At 33.6% G+C, this 17,559-nt stretch overlaps 1 long non-coding RNA gene across 1 annotated transcript in view; it reads right to left on the bottom strand.

Moving 5' to 3' along the window:
• Nucleotides 1-4,445: 4,445 nt before the first annotated feature.
• Nucleotides 4,446-17,559, bottom strand: part of LOC104866134 — a 294,086-nt gene continuing 280,972 nt past the window's right edge. The window contains exon 4 of the long non-coding RNA XR_004514669.1: nucleotides 4,446-4,666. This is a non-coding gene — a long non-coding RNA (uncharacterized LOC104866134). The remainder of the gene's footprint in view (nucleotides 4,667-17,559) is intronic.

Raw genomic sequence — 17,559 nt, 5'->3', positions numbered from 1 at the left:
CTGCATTCGGAGGCTTGCATTCTAGTACCAAGAGAAAATCTAAAAGCCAGTGCTCAGTGCTGTGGAGAAAATAAATTGGTGAAGACGGATGGGTGGTGCTGACATACAAAATTCCTGTAAATTAAATAAGTCATCAGCATCCCTCTAAGCTTCCAGGGCATTTCATCTAGAAAGAGTCCCTTGTAAACTGAGATTATGTTTTGACTACTATTCAAGATTGATTTTGTTCATTTTTTTGACCATAAAAATAGTGCTGAACAAATGAAAGATAATAATTTCTCCACTGCTTGAGACAATATTTTCTTTTCTTTCCTTTCTTTTTTCTTTTCTTTTCTTTCTTTCCTTTTCTTTTCTTCTTCTTCTTTTTTTTTTTTTTTTGTACCAGGGATTGAACTCAGGACCTTGTGCTGAACCACTGAGCTAAATCCCCAGCCCTGAGACAATATTTTCTTTTAAAATCATCCCAACGTGCAACATTGGGACATTAGATGGCATGCTAAAGTGTTCAGGATATAATGGTGTGAAATACCTGTTAGGACAGCCTTTCCAATCTGTGCTTCTAATTTGAATAATGACCCTTAACATTATATTTGTCTAAAATTGTAAAGACACAGTAACCTAATTAAAACTTTGTTTGATACCATCAAATTTACTATAATATATGGAAAATACATCTAAAATCAAGAACAAGAAATACCTGAAAATTTATTAAAGTGCAGATGCCCATAATTACATGTTTTTGAATAAAACATAAATCTTTTGCATTCTTTTCTACCATTTTGAATCAATATTACAGTATGATTCTAACTTAACATATGTCTGAAGACTTCACCAAAGAGTCCACTGTTACCCACGTATTAAGGAACCTGATTTAACTCAACTTTGGCAACTGAAGACTTTGGATTAGTTACTTCCTTCAAATCCCTTTCAAGCCACAGTTCAAAATATTTCCCTTTATTTGAGAATTCCCACTTCTGCTGAAATATTTTTCTTGTTCTTTGCTTTGAAATATAGTAATTAATTATTAATCAAATATAATAATCAGCTCTAAAATACTGTATTTGTCTCCTGAAATTAGAAATGTTATTTTATATTTCTCTTATAGCTATTCTGAATGAATTGTAAAAATAGCATTTATTTTATTTTATTTATTTTTTGGTACCAGGGATCGAACTCGGGTCCTTGCGCTTGCAAGGCAGGCCACCGAACCACTGAGCTAAATCCCCGGCCTCTAAAATAGCATATTTAAGTGGTACCTGAAAATAATTTCAAAGAAAATTGTCATTCTAAACATTGTATCTAATAGGACTTCTCTTCCTCAAACCTAATTTTTACTCCTTTATTCTATATTGCCATAACAAGGCTTAAACGAGAATTGTGAAATACTGTGAGAAATCAGAATATTAAACAGAAAAAAAATCACTACCATTCAAAGCAACTTCAGATGGATTCTGCATTGCAAATAACATGAAAAACAGCATAGTCAGGTTTTTAAATACAAAGGCTTGTTTTTAGTCATTATTATAATTGGCAAACATCACCATTCTGTTCATACACCATGTGTCTGGTTGCAAGGATATGAGTGAGATGCAGGGAACATAACAACCTTTAGAGTCAGATTTGGACAGGTTATAAATGAGTTTTTATGCCAACCAATATCTAATTGATAGGTTTTATTATAATGATTGCAGCAGTAATTATCATAAAAAAGAGTTGTTCCTCAGTGAGTGCAATCTCTGCCGGAAGGACTTAGAAAAGCACTTTGCATCTATTATTTCACTATCTCAATACTAAGAGTTCAAATAAAAATGTAGCAGTTGGCAATAGTTCAACTAATCCTCATACTTTATGAAGTAGTTTCTATTACTGCCATTTTACCGATGAAGAAATTGAGGCTTAGGAGCATTAAATAACTTGTAGAAGTCATAAACATTGAACGTTACAAATAGAAAAGTGAGAAATCGAATCCAGGTTCACCTGAAATAAAGTTTATAATATCCTCTACAGTTACTGTTTCCTGTTTATTTTCCTCTTTACTGTTGAGGGATTTCTATTTAAAATACCTGTCATCTTAGATCTTGCTTTTTTTTTTTTTAACCTTCTATTTGAAATATATGAGATTTGGGCTGGGGATTTAGCTCACTGGTTCTGGCCCCTGCCTCGAAAGCTCAAGGTCCTGAGTTCAATCTCCGGTACAAAAAAAAAGTCAGAGCCATCATTTCTAAAAAAACCTATTTTTAATGTTTAAATTTTAAAATATTTACAGTAAAAACATGTTGTCACTAATCTCCCTCAAAATACTCCTCCTTGCTCTGAATACATTTATCATATCATTATTGCCATTTTCTGAAGCAGTTCTGGAAGTCTATTATGAGGTGTGATAAAAAATATATATAGTGGGGCCAGGAATTTAGCTCAGTGGTTAAAAAAAAAATATATATATATATATATGTATATATGTATATATTATAGTGAGAGCCATCCAACAGAAAGGCAGTCTTAAAAAACATTACAGCCTGTCTTCATCCTCCTTATTCACTGGATCTGACACCAGGTGACTTCTGGCTCTTTATCAAATTCAACTTGACTGTGGAAGGTAAACAATTCTTAATGAATTCAAGACATGGGACAGTCGTGACAACACAACTAAAGACATTTGGAAAAGAGGTTTCCAGAACTGTTTCAGAAAGCAGCAAGACTGACGGGATAAGTGTGCTCAAAGTGAGAGGAAATATTTTAAGAGAGATTAATAGCAGTGTGCTTTTACTATATAAGGATTTTTTAACTTTAAATATTCACTATATATTTTCATCACATTTTGTAATTATGAGTTCCTTTCTTCTGCCTATGCTCATTCTGTATTTGATTCTGCCATTTCACGGTTCCAGCTTTGATGTCTGTGACAGGACAGTTTGAGATGGCTATACATCTCTCTTCCTGATACTTTTTCCTGTACTACATAAGTAATACAACTGTGGTTTGAAACTAAATTACCATTTGATTTTTCTAAGGGGAACATCATATCAGCTTGCACTCGTACTGACTTTTGGACATTTTTATTTATTTTAAGTAGTTAGATAAAATTTAATCACCATACTCATAGTTAAATGAAAATTAGTATAGTATAAAAGCCAAGAAGTGAGCTTCATTTTTCATTTTTTACTTATCCAAGTAGATTCTGAAATCAGAAGATTAATGATTTTAAATATGGCTGTATAAATCAATTAATATATATTAAATTTCGTATTCTTCAAGCTTTTAAGAGTCAAAAGCTATCTTCTATTTAGGTTTTTCCTTTCTAGTTAGAACTGCACTACATTTCTGCTTGGAGAGGAAATCCATTGGTTTTTCCCAAGACAGATTTCTTGCCAACATAAATAAGTTAGACTCATTCCCCTGCTATGTAATCACATTTCTTCCATAGTAGCTGAGTTCCTTGATCAGAACTCTTATTTGTAAACAACAGAAATCCAAATTAAATTGGCTATGCACAAGAAGGGAGACTTTGTGCTTATTAATAAAAAGCTCTAAGTGATATCTTGTAAGTACTATCAGTTTAGAGACTCAAATAATGACAACCTCCCTCAGTTTCTGTTTTTCCTCTTCTTGGCTTTGTCCTGGTTTCTCTCTCTTCTTAATCTTAGATGCCACATGGTCATTTGCAGCATGCTCAAACGTATTTTAATTATACTAACAAATCAAAACATTGCAAAAGTGTCATTTCCTGGAAATTTCTATAAATTCTCCAAGTGGTCATTTACCTGATTTGGGCTACATGACTATTATATTAAATAAATCATGTGGCCAGCAGAGGAGACACAATGTATTGCCCAGGACTGAGTTATGTGATCATGCCACAACACACACAGCTAGGGTCCCACGCTGGGGAGAACAGTGGGAGATGAGAAAAAGACAACAAAGAGACAAAGGTTGTTCTTGATAGCTGGGTCCAGATAGGAGTCCAGTGCGCTCTTTATTTATAGTGTAGAAGTGCGGGGTCGTGGTATAAGTAGCCTAGGCTGAATGTGATTATCTCATGATCAGAGCATGTGCAGAAAGGGAACAAGGATACATAATATAACTGTCTCTTGGGGATGTGCCATCCACAATCTACAGTCTTAGTCAAACAGACTGTGACTCTCTCATCTATGGAGGAGAAAGGGAATAGGGATTAAGTGAAAGGCCATCTTTAGGCTCAGCCCGGGGCATGATCACCTAGATAGATCAAGTGATTGAGTACCACCCCACAAAGTGCAAGGACTGAGTTGGTTTTGCAGAAGACAACAAAGGATTATTGGAACAAAAGAAGAGAGAGGGAGGGAGTGAGGGAGGGAGGGAGGGAGGAAGGAAGAAAGGAAGGAAGGTCATACAACATCATCACCCACATAGTTTATAGTTGGTTTTGCAGAAGACAACAAAGGATTATTGGAACAAAAGAAGAGAGAGGGAGGGAGGGAGGAAGGAAGAAAGGAAGGAAGGTCATACAACATCATCACCCACATAGTTTTGATTAACTTAGCCTCTGGTACAATGGAGTTTTTTGCAGCTCAGTGTTGTGTGTCTATGCACAGATTCTTGGCCACGTGATCCACAGATTTCATGAGATTCTTGTTTGAAACATCAGTCTTCAAAGTCAGGATTCACTTTTGATAGTGACTAGAGAAGTCTACTGGGATATAAGACCGAGAAAAAGTGACAGTATGAAGAAACTCTAGAGATTTTTAACAGCATTGTTTTACTTTGCTTCACATGATTCACACCAGGATACAAAGGGATTCGATCTTAAGGAATTAGCATAAAATTCCAGGTTTACTGTCACTGATAAATTATTATTCCTCTTGCATCCAAGGAGAGACATTGGTTATTTGCTTTTACATTTTTAACATAACATTCAATTATTAAAAGTATTCAGCTAGCTTAAAAGTTTGGCATCATTTTAGGAACTATGGAAAGATGGTTCAAGTGACAGTCTCTCCAGGAGTTTGCATGCTAAACAGATATTCTTTCACCCAAAGCTATCTCTACAGAGAGGAAGAAAACAGAAAAATCTAAAACAACATGCTCATGAATAAATATGTTTGTCAAACTGGTTGCTTTGTAATTCAAGAACAGATTAGAAGAGCTGGAAAAATAAAGCAGAAATGTTACCCTTTTACTTGTTTGTGAAGTCTGAATAACCTTAATCATTATCTGTTCATATTAGCACCAAAGCTAAAAAAAAAATGTGAAAGAAAGAAAAATAATTGTAGAATAATAACCACGGGTCACATTGTTGTTTTATGAGCATATGTTTCATAAAATTAGCAGATTGTTAAAGCTATAGAATTTGGGACATACCTAGTGGTATATATTTCAGAATATAGTTTCTAATCATTAAAATGTATTAAGTATATCATCGTGCGTGTAAATCATATTGATTCGAAATAAATTTGACAGTCATGTATCATCTGAAATGATAAAAAAAACATAATGACCTAAAGATGTTTCTAAGCAGAAAATAAGATGTAGCTTTTACTTTGAGACTTTATTTAGCATCAAACCAATATCTAATTTTATAAGATAAACATAATTCTAACAGGTCTATTTCTTCGATGATTCCTGGAATAATGATAACATATTCAAATGAATTTAAAGGATATACAAATAAATCAAACTTGCAGCCCAAACTTTGGTTTTCACTCCTTATCTATAAGAATCTAGCTCACAAAATTTTTTTTTATATTTTGAGTAGTAGGTGCATGAATACAATGAGTACAGACCTTCTTGGATGTATGTAATTTTTTAGTTGACCTTGAAAATTAAATGAGACTTGAACACAATTCTGTTCTTCTAAAAGAATGTATAGCATTTTAGGATATTAATTTTAAATTTAATATATTATTAGTTGAATATAGTAATTTCAACTAACTCTAGAGTTTGCAAGGACAATGATGTTACTAATTTAGGTTACAGGAAGAGAAACAACTCAATGAGCTACCAAAGAAGAAACTCCAGCAAACTTCTAAGTCTACATTAACTCAAATTTATCAGAGTCCCAGATGTTTCCAATATTATTAAAAAAACAATAATTTGGTTTTTGTTTTCATTTCATTTTTGCCCCTATTAACAAACATTATGAATATAATTACAATATATTAACAAAGTCTTGAAACCTCTGAAAAAGAACACCATTTTTCCTCCTTCTTTGCATCAGTTATACTTGGAAGCAGAAAAAAAAAAAATCACGAGTTAGTTAAAGAATTTGTGTTCCAGTTAAGAGATAGGAGAAAATTTACTCCACATCTAACATGGAGCCAGAAGACAAAGAAGAAGAAAACTGATAATGGTGGTCTGCACTAGGGACTAAAGATTAAGATAAGTACATGGCCTCAAAATAGATGAATAAATCTAACTGCAGTAGAAGAGAATATTAATGACAATAATGAGTAAGGAATAAAATGGATTATATGTCTATAGTCAATGGCTAATTGAAGGACCAAGGAAGGATAAGACAATGTAGACCACTGATGAGTACTCTTTATTAGTTCTAACAATGAAGGCTGTTTTTAAATTACATTAAAAATGTATAACAAAACCAGGCTTGGTGGCCCATGCCTGTAATCCCAGCACTTGGGAGGCTGAGGCAGGAGGATCACTGTGAGTTCGAGATCAGCCTGGGCTACATAGTGAGTTCCAGGTCAGTCTCAACTACGTAGTGAGACCCTGTCTCAAACAATAAAAAAATATATATATATATAACAAAAGAACAATACATGAATGATACCATGCTATGTGCAAAGAATTACTACAGTCTAACAGGTTTCTTAGATGATTCCTAAAATAATGTTATCATATTCAAATGAATTGAAAGGTTATGCAAATAAATCAAACTTTGGGTTTCATTCCTTATTTATAAAAATTTAGCTCACAAAATAATTTTTTAATTTTGTCTTGTTCTCTTCCCCTGCCATCATTTCTGATATGTGGTTTTTACTTAGTTCCTGGAATGTTGTGAAAATATCTTGAAATATTTTAATGAAAATAAATTACCCAACTATATTTCAAACCAGAGATAATTCTGCCCAAAGAAATAGGATTGTGGATTAAAAATGGAATGAGAGACATAGGGTAATATAAGTTGATAATGGAGAGGAAAAGCTATCTGAGGATATATCAGGAATTCTCTTTATCAAACCTTCGTGCTCCATCCTCAAATGGCTTCTATAGAGACACACTTTTTGTGTATAATTTGAAACTAAATTTTATTTTCACCAAGTATATGTACATAATTTAAAGAATTAATATTTCCAATTGTCTTTTATGTTATTAATATATTGCTAACTCATCAATTTCTTACATATGTATAGATATATAAATATATTTCTTTTATATTGATTTTACGATCTCCTGAGTTTAAAAAACTTTCATCTAATCTTCCAAATGCTTGTCAATAGTATGTTTTCCTTTAATTTATTAAGAACTGCTAAAATATATTGAAAAATGACTTGCTTCATTTTTTTTCTTCCTCCAAAGGACCCTCTTTTCTTTACTTCAATTTGAATGAATTATTCCTCGCTGAATTATAATCTTTCAGGGAAATATACAAATGTCCCTGGAAATTCATAATAATGATTGAATTTTAGTAAACTAAATGTTATCTGAGAAAAAAATTTGAATTTTCCCTCAATCCAATATACCCATTCTCTTAGTTCATTTTATTTTGCTAGAACTGATTACTGCAGACTGGGTAATTTATAAAGAAAAGAGTTTGTTGAGTTCACAGTTCTGGAAGTACAAGAATGAGGTGCTAAAGATGTCTCCTTCGCATTGCGGCTTCCTGCTGGGCTATGACATGGTTATAGGTATCACTTGGCAAGACAAAATAAAAACAAAAAAAGCATTCCAGAGAGCTAGTCTTTATAACAAAGGCTATCCTGTGATGACCTGTTAATCTATTCATTAGACCTTGCCACCTAATAACCTCTTAAGGGTTCTATTTTAATACCTTACCTTGGGAATTGTACCTCCAGTAGGCACATTCAAATCATTGCATCCACCAGACCTACTAATGAACATACACAGAATCATAGAGAAATTAATTGTGTGTAGATTGCCTGATTCATAGTGATCCATATAGTTTAGCCTATCAAAAATAGTTTAAATATACTTTATCTGATGATGGTAATAATCACATCATGTCCTTAAAACCACTTATTACAGGGCTGAGGATTTTGCTCAATGGTGCCGCCACCTGCCTCACCAGCGCAAGGTCCCTGGTATCAAAACAACAACAACAACAAAAAACTTTACTACATTTTGATTCCACCTTTATTTGTTTAGCATTAAAGTCTATCCTCTCAGCCCCTGAACTTTCCTTTATTAAAAAATGATTTGAACACACAAGTTGGTCCATGGTAGATTCTCACTTTAGACTATAGATCTTACAGATTTGATGACTTTTTCAAATATTTATATAAAATATGTATATCCATGCAATCGCTCTCCCAGTCAAATAGTAGAACATTCTCTTCAAAAGATCCTTTCTGCTCTTCTGCATCCCACCTCATCAGAAAAATAGGGAGATTATATATATTTCAAATTTTTAATTTACATGAACAGACACCAAATACAGTATCACTGAGCCCTTTCTGCAACATTTCAGCAAAAGCTAATTTTAAATGATCAATCTTTTGAATGTACCTTTTCAAGGAAAAAATATAAATGTCATTTGATACCCACATGCAACTGCACAAATTTGGGGGAGAACTTAATACAAAACAAGATTGGCTTCAGAGAACTTTTCCTTTTTTGTTGAGAGGGAAGGTAGGTGAGAGGACAGTGGGAGCTCAGAAAACATTGATTATTGTTCAATACTGAGAGCAGCAGGGGAGGAAAATTAAAGCAGAGGAGTAGAGAAAAACAGCAGCAATATCTTTAAAATCAGCAACACTCCTTTGTGGGGTAGAAGTACCCAAGGGGAATAGAATCTTAGAAGGTCCCATCTCCTTGATCTTGCTGCACTCTGAGTAAATATAAAACAGCAACACATTTGTGCTGTGAGAAACCAGAGGAAAAAAATAGGTAAATCACTGATGGAAATATGCCATCCTGCTGCATCAATGAAGGAGCAGTTCTACTCCTGAACTGAAGGCTAGTTATTATATTTATTCAGACAGATACATAAAATGTCATACATATAGAATACCATGAAAAGTTTAGATGCATGTGTATATTGTATGTTTCATCACGTTAAATACACATCTCTTTAAATGCTGTTTTTAAATTGGTCATGACAGCATTCAAAATCCCTTTTTACTGTATTTTGAAATATATTTCACATTACTGTCATATATAGACACCTGGACTGTCCAATAGCACAACAGAACTGTGTTCTAATTGTATCTTAGAACTCTGATCAGTCTCTCACCGTCCCTCCTAAAGCAACGACACCCCCTTGGTCTGTGGTAAGCACCATTCTACTCTCAACTTCTTTGATGAGAAAGGTTAACTTTCTTCTATGCCAAATGTGAGTGGGATCATGTGGTATTTGGCATTCTGGGCTGGCTTATTTCATTTCACATAATGCTTTCCAATACCATCCAAATGGTCACGAATGACAAGGTATTGTTTCCTTCAAGCCCAAATCAAATCCCATCCTTTCCATCACCTGTGCAAGGCTTCTCCATTGCCTGTTCCGCATCAGCTGATGGACATGTAGGTGGTTTCCAATACTTGTCTTTATATAATGTTGCAATAAGCATAGAAATGTGCATGGCCCTTCCACATACTGATTTAATTTTCTTTGGACATATACTTAGGAATGGGATGGCTGAATCATGAAAAGTGTTTAATTTGTTTAGGAATTTCTGTTCGGCTTTCCACAATAGCTGTGCTAATTTGCATGCCCCCAGCAGTGTGCCAGGTCCCTTTCCCCGGATTCTTGCCAGCACTCATTATCTTCAGTCTTTTTGATAACTGCCATTTGTACCGGGATGAGGCGATACCTCATGGTTTTAACTTGCATTATTCTCAGTTATGTCGAGCGTTTCCTCAAGTGCCTATTGGACATTTATATGAAGTATGAGCAATGATTCTGGTGAATGCTTGAATTTAAAAATTATATTACAGCAAAAGACACGTTGTCATTAATCCTTAAAATACTTCTCCTCCCGTCAGATACACTTATATCATCATTCTTGACACTTTGTGAAGCAGTTCTTAAATTCTTTTCCTGTCTTTGTGTTGTCCAGGCTGCTTTGATGTCCTGAATTGACTCAAAATGTTTACCTCTTGAAGTCCTTCTGACTTTGGAGGAGAACCCGAAGCCTCAACATTCCCGATCCAGTGAATAAGGTAGATGAGGACACACTGCAACGTTTTTACACCCTGCCTTCTGTTGGATGGCACTTGGCAGTGGCATTCACTATCTTTTTTTATCACACCTTGTAAAGCCACTCATGCAAGACATCTTCCGAAACTGCTTCAGAAAGTGGCATATGTAATTGGATAAATGTGTTTGAAATGAAGGGGGGTATTTTAGGGTGTTTAATAATAATGTCTTTTACTGTAATTAATCTTTATTTAAATATATTCTGTTTTGATCAGCCCTTTCATATTTATAGCTCATTTTGAAATTATGAGTATTTTGTGTTTCCTTTATTTTTAATTTTTGTTTATTTATTTTGGAGTGCTGGGAATCTAACCTACAGCCTTCACACTGAGCTACACCCAATGTCTTTTATTTTTAAGTTTTGTTTATTTATTTTGGAGTGCTGGGAATCTAACCTACAGCCTTCACACTGAGCTACACCCACCGTCATTTCTAAATATATTTTTTTCAATTTCAAGGCAGGGTCTCCCTAAATTGCTCAGTTCCCCCGGCTGGGCTTGCCGTCCTGCTCAGCCTCTCAGAGGCCTGGGATTACAGGCTTGTGTCACCACAGCCAGCTTGCAATTGAGCCTTAGAAGTTCCTTGGAAATCAACTTCTTGCCAGAGGTCCAGTTTGAAATGTTCTCTCCTATTCTATAGGAAGTCTCTGCATTTTCAATAAAGTTTCATAGGGGCTGGGCCCTGCACAGTCTGTGGAGGCAAGTGAGTAGACTCCAGGCCCACCGCAAAGGTGGAAACATCTGAAACTGAAGTCTACCTCACCAGCACACAGTTCTGCCAGATACCACAAGGGTCAGTCTACTAGGCCCTCCTGGTTTATTCATGGGACTCCAGTGTTTATCAGGAGCTGGGTCCCACTGAGGCAAGTGAGGAACTGAGCTCTGCTTCCAGTGGGTAATTCTGATCCCTGCTCTCTGACTCCAGAGACTAGGGGTGGCTGCAGTCAATACTCTACCTTAATAAGAAAATAATGATAATAATAACTGAATAGAAGTAGCAGCAATTTCTTGTCAGCTAATGCTAGGTAGGAACTGCACTTTTTCAGTGATGAATATTTAAATTAATGTGTGGCAGGAAAACAAAGAAGCACTCTGGCAATTTGGCAACATTCCCACCTAAAGATTAGGAAAACACTGTTCAAGTAGAATGGCACATATGGTGATGGGGGTTTCTGGGTCTAACAGGTGTTATCTCCAAAACAAGTAATTTCTCACAAAGCAAAGCAGGAAAATAAAAAAATGATAAGTGATGAACCTGGAAATGTAAGTGATTTTGGACTAAAACACTATAAGGACCACTCTGCAAAATGGAAGACAAACTTGGACTAAATAATAAAAGAAGCAACTCAAACCATTTTTCCAAGTCAACGTGAAGCAAAGGAAACTTAAAAATTCATTATTGATCTTCACAAATACGAGGTTCTTCATTCAAGCTGGGTCCAGAATTTGAATGGCCAAATTAGAAGAACAGAGGGAAGGCGGGCTTCCTGATATGCACACTTCACTTCCAAGTAGCACTTTTAGTATATTTAGTAGACATTTCAGTTTATCCTTTCTAGACTTCCTATATTTAGAATGGCCAATTACAAAATGCAAAATGCCAATTGTTTTTAAACCAAAATCAGACCCAGAATCAATCTTGTACTATCTATACCAGTGTGACACCAAGAAATAATGTAACTTTTCTGCTCGTCAGAGGTAGTTTCCTCGACTTCATTATATTCCCATATGGTACAGAGGCTGGGACATAATAGCTTTTCACTAAATTCTATTTTAAAAAATCACTGTCATATGAATACATTTGACCTTATTTTATTTTGTGTTCCAAACAAGCTTTCATCTTTCAAGAGCGGGGAAAAAGAATTTTCTCCTTAGAAATTGCTATAGTAAAAGAAATAGAAAATGAAGTAGGGAAAATGTGCTGAAAATATCACTCATGAAATAAGCATGGGTATTTATTGTAAAGAAAAGGATCATTCGTCCTTTCATTTTTTTACAAGTATTGAGTAATCTACAAAATGATGGTCAATTTATTAAATCTACTACACAAAATGTGCAAAACATGGCCTGCTAGTGAGAAAGCTGTCTTCCAAGGGGGGAAAAAGACATAATTATAATTCAATTTGAGAAATACTATATTAGAACCACCCAGACCATTATGGAAGCATAGAGGAGTGAGAACTTTGCATAGGAAACAAAACAAACCCATACAACTACACAAATACTAACTCACTATGAAAAATAAATAAAATACATGTGAGAAGGTTTTCAGTCTGAAATATAAGGAAAAAAGAAAAATAAGATTTGAAACTCTCACTATTTTGAGTGTTAGCAGTACAACAGTGACTTCCTTTCTGTTTATCCTGAATGGTAAAGACTTCTCAGTCATCCTGTTTATTCACTTATTTCTGAAAAGATATAATAATGCAACAAAGATGACAAAACTCCGAATTAGCTCCACTGAAGTCCACTAACTGTCAAAGAGCTAAACTCAAGTTTTGTATACAAAAGTAGTATTTAAAATGTTCAAAATTATGAATGTATCGAATATACAGAAAAATAGAGCAGAATAAAAAAATTGAGTCAATCACTTGTTATTGGTTTGATTTCTTAAGGAAGGCTCTAATCTGTGCTTAACCTTTTAGATTTCTTTCACCTTGCGCCAAAACAAAATATTCTTTTAAGTTGGGGATGCAAATGTTCAGTAAAATGTATGTTTATAAAGCCTTAAATTTGTTTTGAGTATTTTTTTTCAGCTTTAATTGAGTTTATTGGTACATTTTAGGGATACAGTACAGTTACATTCATTGTTGGGATCTTGTACCTCTACATGACAAGTCTTGGTTCTCATTTTTTCCCCTTACCTCTGCCCTCCCTTCATCCCCTCCTCCCCTCCCATCTACACTTTATTTTCATCTTTTTATTATCTCACATTTTTTTCTTTTCCCTTTTTTAATCTTCCCCTACCCATCCCACTTTCCCTACACCTTTATGTTTCGAGGATTTTAACAAATCATCTCCCTAACAATTACTTTTAAAATATAGAGAATTTTCATTTTTAAAAAATCAAGCATACAATAGTTCTCATCTGTATTTCTCAGAATAGCAATTATTCACCAGTACTCTATTTTCCCTGAGTCAGATCTTTGTCAACATGCTAAGTTGTTGTTGTTGTTGTTGTTTGTACAGGGATCAAACTCAGGACCTTGCGCTTGCAAGGCAGGTTACAGCACCCCTGAGCTAAATCACTGGACCTAAGTTTTTTAAAAGTGCATATTTTGACAGTACTAAGAAAACTTACTGGGGAAAAAATATCTTTAATAGATCTTTTAAAATTCCAAGCTATGTTAAAATCTGTATACAAATTACTTCAAAAGTATCCTATTTCCAAGATGTAATATGTATTTTCTGAATGTACTTCAAAGAACATGTATTTAACTTCAGTTATACAAAAGGACCATATTTTAAGCTACTATCATCAACATAAATTTCAAAACAGTAGACTTTTTAGATAGCAATACTTTAATATTTTTAATTTTAAAATGTTTTAATATCTGACTACATTTTGCTTAAAAAGAAAACAATGACTGTTTCTTTTTTTCTAAATTATGAAATATTTCAATAATATAAAAATGATGTATAATTTAAAAGAAACTTTGCCATAAGTCCTTTCCTCCTAACAAAGTCTTTGTAAATAGGTAAGGGTGACAGGGGAATGGGGAAAAAAATAAGAACCAAGATACATCATGTAAAGGTACAAAATCCCAATGATGAATGTAACTGTATTGTATACCTAAAATGTACCGATAAATTTAAGGGGAAAAAAATAAATAAAACACCAACACAAAATTCAGGCCACAAAAAAAAAAACTAAAACACTAAACAGCACATAACTTAAAAAGCAAAGAATATAACTCAACAAAAATCACCAGTATTTTGAAACTTGTAATACACACACACACACACACACACACACACACACACACACATGGTCTGCATTTTACATCACTATTTTATAGATTAGAATTTATTAAACAAGTTTTGGTATTTAATGGTTCAAAAATTTAAATAAATAAAATTTGTACATATTACTTTACAACTTAAAAAATTCATTGAGCTTTGAGATTTATTTATTCATGTTATCACATTTCAATTTGGTTCATTTTAACTGCATCAGAGCTCTCTCTAATATCAATACAAATAATCTATTAGTTCATTCTCTTACTGAGACATACCCAGGTTATTGGAGAGCATATACGTACTATCAGCAGTGCTGTGATAAACACCTTTGTAAATAACTTCATACCAAAAATATTATTTGAAATATATATGTAACAGCCAAAATAGGATTGCCCAATCTTAACAGGTTCTTGAAACTCTGAATTAGCTATTCATAGTGCAAATGGTATTATAACAAGGGATATTAACTTAAGACTTCACCAAGCATGGGAATAAACAAATATTTTTCTATATGCTCCCATAAGTTAAACTGCATGATAAAAATGCCTTTAAATCTGTAATTTTGCCCTACAGTTATCATAATTTCTATGTGATTGGTTATTAGTGAGGTTAAGCATTTTAATATACTCCCAAAAAATTTTTATTCTTTAAAATGATAATTCATCAGTTTTGTACATTTTTGCTCTTTACTAGTTGGTATTGATCTCTTCATGTTGTCAATGATAATCTTTTAAAGATATTTTTCCCTGATTATTTCTTGACTTTTGCTGTGACATCATTTGTTTTGCATACATTTTATTATATTTTTTGTGTACTTTTTGTTAAAATGAAATATTGCTGCCTCCAGTTTAGTATTCATCACTTGATTTTTGTCTTTGTTTTAAGGCTTTGTTTTGTTTTTGTTTTAATCTTTGGTACTGGATATAGAACCTGAGGCCTTTGCACTGAGCTATATCTCAAATCCTCTTTTAAAAAAATTATTGATATATTCATAATCTCAAACATTTATCATTTCTTTGTGTTGAGAACACTGAAAGTCCTCTTTTGGAGTTGCTTAGAAATATAAAATTAAAGGTTGTCAGTCATAGTTGCTCTGTTGTACAGTGAAACATCAGAAGTTATTATTCCTATCTAACTCCACTTCTGTACACTCTTCAGGCCTTTCTATCACGGCCTAAAAGTGCCGGGAGCAACTGTTCTAGTCTCTACTTCTATGACACTGACTTCCTTAGATTTCAAGTAAGTGAAAACAGAAAGTACTTGCCTTTTCTTCTATGTCTAACTTATTTTGCTAACATAATGTCACTGTTTCATCTTTCTAGGATTTTCTAACTTATGGCTGAATAATGTAATACTGTGCATATAAACCACATTTTTTATCAATTCACCCACTTTAGACCCCAAGGTGATCCTATATCTTTACTATTGTGAATAGTGTGGCAATAAACATGAAAGTACAGTTGCCTCTTCCATAGACTGATTTCATTTCCTGAAATATAAACCAGTAATTAAGGTACATAAATTTTTGATAGATGCAAAATCTTTACTTTCTTATTTTATAACAAATTGTTCCAAATGTCTCTTAAATCTGCTCATATTGTCAAGTATTATTTTTCTCATAACCTTAGAATTATGTTTTCCTCAGAGCCTGTCAATTTCATTGCATCTAATTATTCTCCTTAGCAATTTCTCATATCTTTCTTATACCCCAGAACAGCTACTCATTCTATTTCCTCTGAATTTTAAATTGTTCTATAGTTAGCCAATTCTGTAGTCAGTTGAATATCTAGATCTAAACTCACTAAACTTTCAAAAGAATATTTCAATATAAAAATGCTGATTTCCAGAAAGATTAACTACCAACACTTGGGCACTGTCTGAACAGAGCAATTTAAAGAATTAAAAGAATGCAATTTATTACTCCAGATATTAAAATGGGATTAAATTTTCAAGGAATAAGGGAAATACTTAAGTAGAAAATGGGGTGGGAGCAGGGAAAGGCTGGAAAAATGGACAAACTATGCTGTAACTCTCACCCTAAAGAAGGAGGAAAATGTGCACTGAAGCATTCTCAATAGCATGAGGTCTCCAAGGAGACTTGGAGAAACAGATGGGGAACCCTTCATGCAAAGTCAGCCATAAGCTTATATTTCCTGAGAACGGGTTGACTTAGTTTCGCCCTTAATGTTCAATCATTTACTGAAAGCAGCCCATAAGACATGAGGTTTCAGCATAGGCATCAGATGGAATTTCAAGGTGCTTGAGGCCCTGGTCAATAAAATTTGTACAGCTCAGAGGGCCACATGTTTATAGTTCCCAGGATGATGTTTATGTTGTCCATATTTTTGGAAGTTAATGTTACTTAATATTCAAGTTTCCTTAGATGTGGTTCCATTATTGTAGGATATAAACTTCAGTATAGCAAACACTGTGTCTTCAAAATATTTTGAGCAGCAACATAGAAGATTTTGATCATTGATTTTTATTGTGAAGTTATTGATTATTACTAAGTTACAATGACAATTATTGTTTCTCACACTTTCTTCAACTAGAACATTGATGCTAGAAAAGCACCAATTTTAATTATATATATATTGAGAGAACTAAAGGGCATTTTTAATTATCTCCATAAATGTACTAAGAGGGTATAATCTTTTTACTCAATTTAGTTCAATGAAATATATAAAATGTCAATAAGTAAATTACCAAAGAAAAATTCTACATTGCCCAATAAAACTTGTAAATGTCTCTACAATTTCTAAACAGTTGTTTCAAAATTGATATAGATTCTCCTGAGTACATTTTCATCAGGATTTTTGTATTCAATTTTTTTCTTTGTTCCTTCACTTGTAGTACTTTTTTCTTTTCCCAATGAGCATATTATTAATATGTTATTTTATTTATGTATACTTAACATATTCAGGTTTTCATTTTCATCAAAGGCTTTATTTCATCCTACATTTTACTTTTCTTTTCTAAAACTGGGATGATTTCAGAGTTTTAGTTTTATGATTTTCTGAAACAAATAAGATATTCCAAGTACAGTCTGCTCAACAATGGAGAGAAGCAATTACTTCTCCTGGTTCATGACATGTTAACTTTTCAACCTCAAATAGCACAGCAATTTTTTTACTGGCAGCACAGGCTGCAAATTCACATCTAATTTGCCATCCACAATCACTTTTCCCTTCACCTTGTCTCCTTTGGATGTCTAGACAGTGTAGAGAAATC

This window comes from Fukomys damarensis, unplaced genomic scaffold (genome assembly GCF_012274545.1).
Source record: "Fukomys damarensis isolate Sample0158 unplaced genomic scaffold, DMR_v1.0_HiC HiC_scaffold_28, whole genome shotgun sequence".
NCBI lineage: Eukaryota > Metazoa > Chordata > Mammalia > Rodentia > Bathyergidae > Fukomys > Fukomys damarensis.
Note: the sequence above shows the minus strand (reverse complement) of the source record. Positions and strands in the feature narration are given on the sequence as shown.